At 40.9% G+C, this 12,815-nt stretch overlaps 1 protein-coding gene across 1 annotated transcript in view; it reads right to left on the minus strand.

The window, feature by feature from the left end:
- NOS1 (nitric oxide synthase 1) overlaps positions 1–12,815 on the minus strand; it is a 1,255,637-nt gene that overhangs the window by 750,902 nt on the left and 491,920 nt on the right. The gene's annotated exons all lie outside the window — the stretch shown is intronic.

Genomic DNA, 12,815 nt, shown 5'->3' on the forward strand with positions numbered 1-12,815 from the left:
TCTATGTTATGGTAAAATGTGACATTATCAAGGATATTATTTTATAAAACAGAAAATTTACAACTGAAATGGTTTTAATAAGGAAAATTATCTAAGCATCTGCTACCTTATGAAAACATACAGTTTATATCAATCAAATATTTGGAGAGTGAATATTAAGGTGATCAAATCAAAGCACTTCCTGCAATAATTCTAACTTAAATACATGAATATAATTTATGTTTTTGGATGCCTAATCCTCGATATAGTAGACCCATCCCTGTATCTCAATATTAAAGAAATTATGTAAAGAACAGTGCTATACATGTATGAGGTCTCTCCAGCCACAAGTCAGAGATGTATCATAGGAATACAACATAAGGAACAATTAAACAGTAATTAAAATGTGCTCTTTCTAGTACATCTATATTACATTTGCTTGTTCTCGGGTAATGGCAGTGTTATCTTAACATTTACAAGTACAGTGACAACAGAACAAACAAGAACACAGGAACACTTTTGACTTAAAGAATGAACAGGAACAGGCCAACATGTGGGGAGTATTATTACACAGTGTGCTCACTAAGTAAGAAGGTAGATGGTCTACGTGTTAACTTGCATAGGGACATTAGGGTAAGATACTGACGTTCTGGTCTCAGCTGAATAATGGTATGGAAATTCTTTATAACTAAATGACTTAGAAACTAGATATTGATGACAGACTTAGAAAGAAAAAGAATGTCACAGATTTGTGGATAATACGACAAACTGAAAACTGTTAAAATGATTCATAGGTTCATAGGTAGGTACTAGGCTATCGACCCTAGAGCCTATACAAGCCTAGCCTAAAAGGTACTCTGGCTTTCGCCACCCAAGAAAATTATTTTCTTGTACCCCTGTCAAGCAGAGCCACAGAGGTGATCCCTGGGGTGAATTTCCTGTTTCCCATCCAATCATCAAGATTTTTCTTGAAGAGTGCTAATGAGGAGTTTTGTTTGATATAGATAGGCAGTTTGTTCTAGAGTATGGGAAGTCTCTGGGATAGGAATCTATCCCTCCAGCATGTTCTGTTTATTGTGGTGACAAGGTTTAGGTCCCTAGAGCGTGTAGCTCAGACAGATTGGGATTTCTTTAAGTGGAGCATGTCCAACAGCTCTGGGTTTGACATGTTCACACATTGATACGTGTGTGTTTTTATCTGTGCATGTTCTGTGTAACCCATGGGTCTCCCCTGAAAATGGGCCATGAGTAGTTCAATGGACTGCCTTTCTATCTATATATAAACATATATTTATATATATATATATATATATATATATATATATATATATATATATATATATATATGGGATCCGGACACATGCTCAACTAGCATATGTCCGAATCACAAAACATCGAACACACATACACGAAAGCACTTAACATCGACAAGCGCTTCAGTGTATGTGTGCCTGTTTTGTCAATCGGACTACAGTGCAGGTAAGGGGAAATTCCCTTTTCCCCACTGTAGTGTGATCTGGGAGTGAGAATAATAAAGTAGGGGGGTGTGGGGGCACAGGGGGGCAAAGCCCCCCTGCAGAAACGTAGATTTGTTTTTGAACTACACATACACAGAAGCGCTTTTCGATGTTAAGTGCTTTCATGTATGTGTGTTCGATGTTTTGTGATTCGGACATATGCTAGTCGAGCATGTGTCCTAGACCCATACATACATATATATATATATATATATATATATATATATATATATGTGTGTGTGTGTGTGTGTGTATGTGTGTGTGTGTGTGTGTGTGTGTGTGTGTGTGTGTGTGTGTGTGTGTGTGTGTGTGTGTGTGTGTGTGAAATGGGTGTATTATATGTGAAACACGTATGTGAATGTGTGTGTATGCATCTATCTATACATATACATGCGTATATCCATTTATTTATATATTACATACACATATGTGTCTCTCTTATTTGTGATCAAATGGGCACAACGTCAACATCTGTTTGGCCAACGCCATTTGGTTCATAGAAGCAGATGGTTGACATGTGCAAGAGATCGACAATTCATGGAGTTAGTATATATAATTAGCAGAGGGTGTGGTGGGTGCAGAGGGGCTTTGCCCCTTGTGAAAGCACTTGCTGTTGGCTTAGCCAGATCCAGGGTAATCCTCAAGCATGCGTACAATGTGTTGACATTTGGTGTTTCAACATGAGTACTGACATTGTGCACATTTGATCACAACTTATAGATCCATACACACACACACACACACACACACATATATATATATATATATATATATATATATATATATATATATATATTGTTTGTTTGTGTCTTTCGGCTTTTCCCAGTTAAGATATATATATATATATATATATATATATATATATATATATATATATATATATATATATATTCCCATATAGCTGCTATTTCAAATGTCGCCACTTGAAATGCTGACTACCGAAAACACAGAAGAGCGATCCTCAAAAATTGCTCTTCTTGTTTAAACTTCTCTTTGCAGGAGGGTAACACCCCCCACTCGCACCCATCCATGTGCTGGACAAGCACCCCCCTGAATTTATATATACCATCTCTGAGAAAGCCATACCTTGGAGAAAAAGGAATATTCTGAGAAAAACACATCTTGTACTAAGTAAATGTAAGTCTGATCTTTCGGATATTCATTCTTCATATTTTGGAACTAGCTGTAGCAGGTCTTGACATTTAAAATGGTTACCTATCCATACATATATATATACATATATATATATATATATATATATATATATATATATATATATATAGAGAGAGAGAGAGAGAGAGATACATATTTACATATATATATATATATATATATATATGTGTGTGTGTGTGTGTGTGTGTGTGTGTGTGTGTGTGTATGAAACATAGGTTCATTCAGGCATCCATGTAGTCCAACAAAACAAATTAACTACTCTCTTATCTTCTAGTTTAAAACATAGCAAACAGTGCCTACGGTAACATCTCACCATTAGAATTCAGTTCACACAGCACTGCCATGATACAAGCTGTCTTTTGATGAAAAGTCCAAGGCTGCAGGACTCTCCCAGGCTCAACTTTAACAAGGTAAACTCTAAAAGTTAGTTCAGGCTGGGCTGTCATGTTTGACACTTAGTGTGTTCTACATGAGAAGCTACCTTTTTGACTTGCTGCTCTCTTTCAGTCTCCTTATATACAATATTGGGGCCGGTGTTAGCATTTTGGGGGCCCCAGGACACCTCCTTTAAAGTATCACTCTATCATTGTCACCCCCTCCTAAGGAACCTTTCAGTAAAAATTACTACTAAAACAATCACAGGCCTAAAGCAGATGCCCTATGCTGACCGTCTAAAAAACTTAAGCTATATTCTGTCGCATATCGTCTACTCAGAGGTGATCTCTGCTTAATATACAAGGCCATGTCAAACCCAGAGCTGTTGGAAATGCTACACTTAAAGAAATCCTAATCCCTCACAGAGTCACATGCTCCAGGGATCTAAACCTTCTCATCACAATGAACAAAACATGCTGGAGGGATAGGTTCCTGACCCAGAGACTCCTCAGACTCTGGAATAGACTGCCCATACATGTCAAGCAGAGCACCTCTTTGGCCCTATTCAAAAGGAACCTTGACGATTGGATGGGAGATAGGAAATTCACCCCGGGGATCATGTCAGTTGCCCTGCTAGACAGAGATCCAGGGAAGTAAATATCATGGGAAGAAATAGCCAGGGAATTGTTATGGCTAGGCTTGTATAGGCCCTAGGGTCGATAGCCTAGTACCAACCTATGAACCTATGAACTAGTTTAGTTTTTTTTGGATTTCGGGCAAGATGATTGTTAAGCATCCAATATTCAGTAGAGGTGAGGGTGTTCTGGGTAATTTGCTGCAGTTCAGAGCTGGAATTTGCAGTGCATATTATTGTAGAGTCATCAGCATACTGGATTACTGAGCACTGTGGAAGAGTGGAGTGAAAGTTGTTTATAAAGATGCTAAATAAGAGAGGATCAAGTATGGAGCCTTGGGGTACCCCTGTGGAAGTACTGAGGAAGGAAGAGTAAGATTGTTGCCATTTGGTGGATTGCTGCCTATTGGAGATATAGCTACTGGACCATTGTAGGGTAGGGAGAGAAATGTGGAGGGTGGATAGTTTAGAGAGGAAGATAGTGTGGGAAATGGTATCAAACACTTTGGAGAGGTCAAGGAAAAGTGAAGCAATTATTTTACCAGAATCCCGTGCCCAGTTAACTGTATCAAGGAAGGATAGGAGTGCGGTACTGGTGCTGTGTCCTGGTCTGAAACCATGCTGAGTGGGTGATAAAATTTGATTTTCAAACAGGTGGTTAAGGAATTGGGCATGGATGCATTTTTCCAGTATTTAGAGAGGGGTGAGAGAATTGCTATGGATCGAACGCTTGTGGTGTCTGTGTTGGTGCCACCTTTGTGTAAGGGGAGAATGAATGCTTTTTTCCAGATGTCTGGTACAAGGGATTATTTAATTGATCTGTTAATAAGTATGCCGATGGGATAAGCTACAGAGTTTGCTGCTAGCTGCAGGAAGTGTGGGGGTAGATTGTCAGGGGGCCAGAGTACAGGGTTTTAGCTTAAGTAAAAGTTTTATTATTGTGCTGGTGGGTATGGGGGAGAATTTTAGGTTAGGGTTAAGGGTAGGCTTGTTTCCTGAGATGATCTGATCATCAGCTGTCTTGGTGGTGGTGGTGTTAACTGTAGGAAAGGTGGTGGTTAGGTTAGTTATGGTGTCAATGACATAGGAAGTGAAGAGAGTAGCAAGTTCAATGGGATTTTTTGTGGGTCAGGGGATGGGTTGCTTTGAGACCCTGGGTGTAATATTTGGATAATGGAGGACCAGAATTTTTTGGGATTATTTTTATGTTGGCTTTGTAGGTGGAAGTAGTGGGCTTTTTTATCAGTGGTTATTAGATGTTTTGCCTAGCTTCAGAGTTGCTTGTAATGTAGTAAAGTTGAGGGGTCTTTGTTTTTCTGTCATGATTTCCAGATTTTATCCCTTGTGGACATTATTTCTTTGGTGGATTTCGACAGCCAGCTTGCATGGTTATGTTTTATTCATTTTTGGCAGGTGGGTGCTTGCCTATTTAGGATGTCTAGAAATGTTGAGTTAAAGAATTCAACAGCCTTATTAAGTGGTAGGTATTTGAGGGGTTCCCAGTTTACTTTAGCTAAGGTTTCATTAAATATGGATGATTGGAACTTAGTAAAATTTCTGGCTGATTTGTATTGATGTTGGCCTGGGGTTGGAGTAGTTTTGCGTATGATATATGCTGGGTGGTGGTCACTAATGGTATTAAGTATAATGCCTGCAGTGATGACATTGAAAGGGTGGGACACTAATATCCCATCTATTGTGGAGCCCCAATTGTTATTCTTGTGAGGTCTTGTGATGTCTTCAATTAGTTGGGAGAAGTTGTAAAGATTTATGTTTTTTGATGGGTTGTTGTGGCCTATGTCTAGCCAATCGATATTTACATCACCTAGAATGATGGTTTCATTATCTATATTTTGAGAAGTCCAGGCAAGTATGTTTTCTAATATTGGTATGTTGTTTCCTGGAGGAATATACAGAGCATTTATGCAAATGTTTTTATGGATGTTAAGTTTTAATGTAGAGATTAGTACTTCGGCTGGGGAGAAGTTGGGTGTTGGTTTTGATTAGGGAATTAAAGTGTAATTGCTAGGGAAGAGTATTGTTACTCCACCTTCTCTCTTGTTGAGTCAATCGACTCTCAGGCATGAGTAGCTTGGGGGGAGAAATTCAGTGTCTTTTACATATGATTTCAACCAGGTTTTGGTAGCTGCTATAATATCTGGGTTTACTGTGAAATCCACGCATGGAGTTCAGGTATCTTGTTTCTAAGGCTTTGGAGATTTATGGTTGATTGCATAAGAGATTTGCTAGGTTTGCGGGGCTGAGGGGGGCTGGGCCTGGATTGGCTTGTACATCACCACACTGGGAAATAGTGCTTTGGCAAATTGTTTAGGTTATACTTATCAGTTTTTTCCTAAAAATGCTGATGGGATAATAATGGGAGTGTTTTTGGAGAGGTAGAATTTTCACTTTGGATAGTACAGAGGCATTAGCTGTGAATAAGCTAGGGTGGATGTCTGAGTAACTTGATAAATGTGGGTTATGTGTGCTGGTTTTAGGAGGTATGATGGGTGTCTGGAAATTTGTGATTATTGTTAGGAGAGAGAGTTTAAGTGAGAGAAGCAAGATCAAAGTAATAGTTGTGATGGACATGGTGGTTGAGTGCAGTGTGATAACAGAAAGAATATAAGCAGGATAGTGGTAGTTTAGGGGAATGGTACTATATGGCCATATTTAGAAATGAGTGGGGAGGTAGTGTACAGTAATTAAGAGGTATGGTATAATAGGGGAATAATTAGGGGGGAAGAGAAGTATGGGAGGGGTCAGGCTAGGTATAAGGTTGATGTTACGGGGGAGGGTGGAAATGGGGGCAGGAAGCGGGTCCAGCCCCCACAGGGAGAAGACCTGAAAAACTTTCAGTTTAAGGTGAGTGATGAGCTTAAAATATCAGTATCTAAGAAAAGCTGTAGGGTGTCAAGTTCCTGCTTCCTGGAGTTTTATTTAGTTATGATAGTCAGCTTCAGTGGATGCAGTGGAAAATGTGTATTGTAGTTAATCCCAAGTGGTGGTGGGGGGGTCACGCAGGAAAGAAACCCATGCAACTGAAAAATAAAATTAAATAAGGCAGAATTAGTGCAAAGGTTACAGGAATGTGAAGTGCAAAGTATGCAAGGTATACAGATAGAAAGTAACATTGATTATACTGCATACATTATCAGCATTAACATGCAGCCTCTGATTAATAACAGCTGTACAATCTAGCGGTGAATACAGACAGGATATATTGCACAAAGCAATGTATGGCTATTCTAAGGTAATAATTGTACAGCTAGGTTATACAATATGAACTAACAGCAACATGAACTACACTCAGCCTTCTATAAAAGCAATTGAAAAGTCCAGCCTCTAAGCCTTTTAAGAGCAGTAGCATGCAACAGGAATGCTTACGGATGCAGTCAGAAAACAAATAAGATTTGCAAGCTGGCAGATATATAATTAAGTTCTACTTTCATGAAATAAGATAGACATACAAGCAGTTTGTCAGTTAATAGAATAGCTAGCTCTCAAAACATATAGGAGTTCTGAACATCAGTTAAAACTCAACACGATCGAATGACTCAGCAGTTAACAGAAATAGCCAAATAAATCAGAAGTTAAACAGTAATGAGACAGTAATGTACATCAACTCTAATATAAATGTGGCACTGCTCTACTTACTAGCTGTGAATGCACAACAAACAGAGGAGTAGGGAACCTAAAGCAGTTATAGGATGGAAAATGAATGAAGTTTGGCAACAAACCAAGTTGTCCCGGGACATCTTCATGAGGGGTTAGATTGATTAGTGGGAGTTAAGTGGGTTGGGGAGGTGAAAGGGTTAAGTGGAGACAGGGATGGTCTGGAGGAAATGAGATAAGGATGGGGAGGGGCTTAAGAGGTTTAGACAAGTGTAGCTGGATGAGCAATCACATTTTGGCGCAAACTTGCTTCTGCAAGTACTATGTTCGTGACGACCTGTGGGATGCAGGTAGGCCATGGAATGATGGGTAGTGTATGGTGAGTTAGGTGACAGTAGTCTTTGTGTCACTTGCAAGGCAGGGATGTATGGTTGCCAGAGTGTCTCAATTTTGTGAAAAAAAAAAAGGATGCCTGGTACTGGGAGGACCAGTTGGATAGAGGCACTTCGGGGGTTCATGGCATTCTTTTGAAGTGGGCAGAGCCAAGGATTACCAATGGCCATTGGCGAGGAAGGGTGGAATGAATACTTTCTGTGATGGTTCCTCATGGCAAGTGCCTCAGGCTTTACCTTGGGTTGGTGCTGGAGTTGGGTAGGTGGTGTGGTGTTGGTCTGCTGGGTCGTGGGTGTGCGTTTCATTTGGAGGCTTTTGGTTCAGGTGCTGCAGTGTGAGGTTTGTGGCTGGTTTCCCCTTGTTCTCAGTGGGCAGGGCAAGATGGCCTGTTGCCACAAGTTGCGTGTTAAGGATGTAGTATCAAAGAAAAAGAAAAGATTTGACGCAGTAAGAAATGGTTTCTTTTGGTCCTTTTCTTTCTGGATTTCCCTTTTGTTTTAAACAGCAGTTGAATCTGCTCCTGCAGCATGTTGGCGATTGGAGGGGGGTTGTTGTTTGGGTGGCTTGATTCTCCTTGCTTGTGGCAATGTGCTGGCCCTTTCACCATCGCTGTTTGCATAATAAATAGTTTAATAGTTCGTTGGTGGTGCTAGGACAGCAGAAATGGGGTTAGCAGTCCCTGGAGTGGTGCCAGCCGTTGAGTTGAAGGAACTAGGTGGTGGGAGATGCCCACAAATAATGGTAGGTTCAGTGTGTGCGCTCTTCTGTATATGTGCTGTGGAGAATGTGGTCGAGACAGAAAAGTTGATTGCCAAAAACAAAGGGAAGAGGTCCATGTCGTTCGTTGTTGGGCCTGGGTTTTGTTTTCAGATGGCCAGCAAACTTCTGTGTGAGCAGTAGGGCACTCATACTGGGAAATACTGAGATAGGGTCATTGCTTGAAGTGCTGCAAATGTAGCTTTCACTTGTGTTACCTCCTGTATTGAGATTCATTCTGTTGCTTGTGATTCCTGAATGGAAAACTGGTGCTGGGTTCCCATCCTGGCTCCTCCATTGGATAGCCAAGACTAATTTTAATGTAATTTCTTTTAATATTGCTTTACCTTTTGTGGGTATGCCTGGTTTGCATAGCAGGGAGGGGAAGTGTATGTGAATGGATTGTGATCTCCATGTTGAATGTGAAAAGATTTAAGAAGTCTAGCAACACATACTGCAATTTCTTTGGATATTTGTGATGCATTGTTTAGAGTAAAGGCCTTTGCATATTTGCAAGTAGTGCTGATTCATGGGGGTGGTATGGTGACTGGGGTGCAATGTTTGACTCTGATCTTTGGAAGTAAATTGGATAGGCTGGTAGTGGCCCACTAGAGCAGCTGGCCTAGTGTTTGCTTATGAACCATATACAGTCTTAGTCAGTCCAGTTCTCCATGGTACCTACATCATTGGGAAACAGTTACATAGTTTGTAAATTTAAAACCATTCGGGATTTATCAGCTGTCTGCCTTCTTGTCTTAACTTTCCTCTGATTACCTGGTATGGTATGAGCCAAATAACCTGCAGAAGTCTGGATAGGCTTTATCAATTGGGTGACCCATGTGTCCCTTGGGGGCGACTCTGCAAGAGAATTAGGGCAGTGTTAGGTGAAGTTAACATTTTGGTTAAACTGCTAGTAAGCTATTAGTTTTTTTGCATTTTGTCTCTTGGTTCTACAATATGGTGGCTAGTGTTCTTCATTTGGAGATGGAAGGTTGAGAGTTAGGCAGATGGTTTTACAATATAAGTTAGCTTGGCCTACATAGTGCACTAATGGATGTGGTATGGAATCATAAGGTTAACCTGGTTTGTGGATATTGGTATGTCCCTTCAGGTGTGGGGTTTAGTTGTAACATTCTCCACTGGTAGTAAAATTTACATTAGGTATTTGATAGGGTTATTACAAGCTTAGCTTGAGTTATGGCTGCTTTGTCATAAGTGTGTTTGATGAGGTAAATTCCTTCACAGGTGGCAAGATAGGTTGTCTTGAAGATGTCTCTGAATGTGCATTATGTATTTTATATGATTTATATGTCCTTTTTTCTTTCTTGCAGATGGGGGTTTTGGAATGCTGCGGCGGTAATCTGGAATAGGTGGGTATAAGTTGGAACCTTCTCTTTACATGTTAGAGGATTTACTCTTGTAATTTTTCCTTGTAGATGGTGGTGTCATGAGTACCAGTTGTGGGTCTATGCAGTGAGTTCACAGATGATGGAAGCAGTGGCGAGCGAGGAGGTTACACATGGGGAGCTCAAGTGGGCAGCAGTTACTGGCTGAAGTAAGTGGATTTCAAAATTGAATTTGGTAGAGGATTTACATTGCTAGCCAGAGAAGGACAGGCATTTGAGTTTTGATTTCAAGGTTAATTGTTTGTGCAATCTGCCTTCTTGGTTTAACTTTCCTCTGATTACCTGGTATGGTAGGGGCCAACTAACCATTTCAGTATGTTAGATCAATGTTGAAAAGTTGGCCCTGCTTTTGGGCATTTGCATTCAATATTAAAGGAAGCAACAGCCATTTGGCCATAGGTAAGAGTTTGGGTTCCTGCAGTGGGCTTGATGAGGTTACAGGTAATTTATTTTATTTAGTGCTCATTAAGGCATGTCACTGTAGAGGGGGTTCAGGGAGGTGGGGTGGAGTCACAGCAATCTTAGGATCATAAGGATCATAAGAAGTTATTTGACTACTGGCTCCAGGGTGATTTCAGGTTAGACAAGTTTGAATCTTATTTCTGCGGGTAGCACCTATCACTCTTGTCCAAGGGGATATGATTCATAAAAAAAACAAAACAAAACAAAAAAAAAGTGTGTGTGTGTGTGTGGGGGGGGGGGGCTTGTCCCATACTTGTGTTGACAGGATGCTGTAATGTCACATACCATACTTTGGTACAGAGTTTTGGCAAATGCTAGATGGGGGTGACAGGGGTTCTTTTCAGTGCCTCCATGTTAAGTAATTCTTGGTATGTGTGCACATAGAAGTTATTATTTTTCTTTTATTTGCAGATTGCTGAAGTGCAGAAGGCATCTTGCAGTGGCCTGAAGTGGATCTGAAAGGTGATGCTTTTTGATAGGAAGGATGTTCTTCCCACTGGAATGGGGCACAATGAGTATCTGAGTAATCACCTTATTAAGGCATGTGAGAGCACTGGCTTCAAGTAGTGTGGGAGTTGAGCATTGTGTTCTTAGGGGGGCAAGTAAGGAAGAGGTAGGTGGGGGGCAGAGTAAAACTGTGGGGGATGGTTTAGGGAGAGTGTGGGGATCCCACAGGAGGAGTAGAGTCACAGCATCCATAGGAGCACAGGAACTTATTAGGCTAAAGCTTTAGGGCTCTTGCAAGCCAGCGGAGTTCAACCCTTGCTGTCAGGAGCTTGGAACATTGGGGTGATTATAGTTACTCATCCAGTTGTTAAACATATTTGGGGGAATGGCCAATAACGTGTTGACAGGATGCTGGTGTTTATTCCTAATGGGTGGTATCCTTGGGGTGACAAATTTGTCCCTTGAGTAGGTGGTAGTAGTAGTAATGTCACATACCAGGTTAAGGTTTTAGAGTACCACAAAGATCATTTCACTTGTGGTGTGGGTGAATTTTATAAGTAGGGTTTTAGGAAATTAGGAAGCTTGGTTGCAGGATATGGCTGCCGTAGGTCAGATCTTAATTCCTTACTAGAGGTATAGGTAACATACGAGAAGAGAGCCTTTGAGGGGAAAGGCTGGGGACAAGCAGTGGTTAAGGATGGTTAGTAGTTTGAGTGTTCTAGATAGGATAAGAAGAAGTGAGTGGGGGAGGCTGAGGTTCTGAGTGCGGTGGCTTGGGGTTCTAATCCAGATTGTCATTTGGTAATGAGTGAATTGGGGGTGCTTATAGTTGGGCACGTTGAGTACTTCATTGCTGGGCAAAAGCGAGCTTTCAGGAAGTAGGTCAAGGGTTGCTGGTTTTCTGGCACTTAGTGTTAAGTCATTAAAGTCTTGCAGTTAGTCTATTCTCTACAGTAATCTGGTTATTGCACATCCAGAACTGGGCAGTTTGGTGGTATAAGGTGCTATGCTACAGTTGACATGGTCCTGGGTTCGAGACTTGATACCAGTTTTCTTTGACTGGGTGTTGATTTGGGTGCAAGGGGTATAGTCTGAGTCTTTTGTTGTGGCTATAGGTTGTCATTCCATTCAGGTTGAGCCATGATTAGTGCATTGAAGGAAGTGGTCTAAAACGGTATGTATTCTCTTGGAGGGGATTTTCCAGTGGTACAGTGGGGTCACAGGTAATCCTACTTTAATTAGTTTCATTATGGCATGTTGCAGTGATGGTATGAAGGGTACACTGAACGATGTTTAGCTTAACCCTTTCCTTTATGGGAGGTAGTTGGTTGAACAATTTTGGGTAGAAGGGAGGGGAACAGCCTGGTCAGGCTGGCTGGTGGAGAAGAAGGATAGGCTTGCCCTCTTCTGTTTCCCCTCTGGTGTCTGGATGTTCATTTCAAGGATCTGGGGAAAGGAAAATGAGCAGTTGGAGGAAGCTTTCTGAAAAGATAAGCAAGCTGAGGTAAGGATAATGCTTATTTGGTGAAAGGTAATTCAATGAATGGTGTATGAAGTGAGATGGGTCGCTGCTTCATAAGTAAGGTAAATGAGCAGAGGTATGGACCCTGCTTACTGGGCAGGGTGAGTAGGTACGCTGCCCTGATTAACATTACAAGGATGATGCATCATAAGTAAAGTAAGAGAGCAGAGGTAAGGATGCTGCTTACTGGGCAGGGTGAGAAGGTACTCTGCCCTGATTAACATTGCAAGGATGATGCTTCATAAGTAAAGTAAGCGAGCAGAGCTATGGACACTGCTTACTAAGACAGGGTGAGAAGGGGTACGCTGCCCTGATCAATATTACAAGGATGTTATGCTGTGTTTAGAATCAACTATATTATGGTTAGTTGTAAAAAATGAATTTGAACAAAGCTATGTTATGGAAGTTTAATAAAGGTCGTCAAATGTCATTTGGTGTGATATGTGTTATTGAAGGGGACCAGGACAAATGTGAGTTAGGTAGTTGAGAGATGGTTTAAAGAAGACGCCAGAGAAGGGGACTGACTAATGAAGATA

The sequence above is a fragment of the Protopterus annectens genome, chromosome 4.part0 (genome assembly GCF_019279795.1).
Source record: "Protopterus annectens isolate FY-2018-M chromosome 4.part0, PAN1.0, whole genome shotgun sequence".
NCBI lineage: Eukaryota > Metazoa > Chordata > Ceratodontiformes > Protopteridae > Protopterus > Protopterus annectens.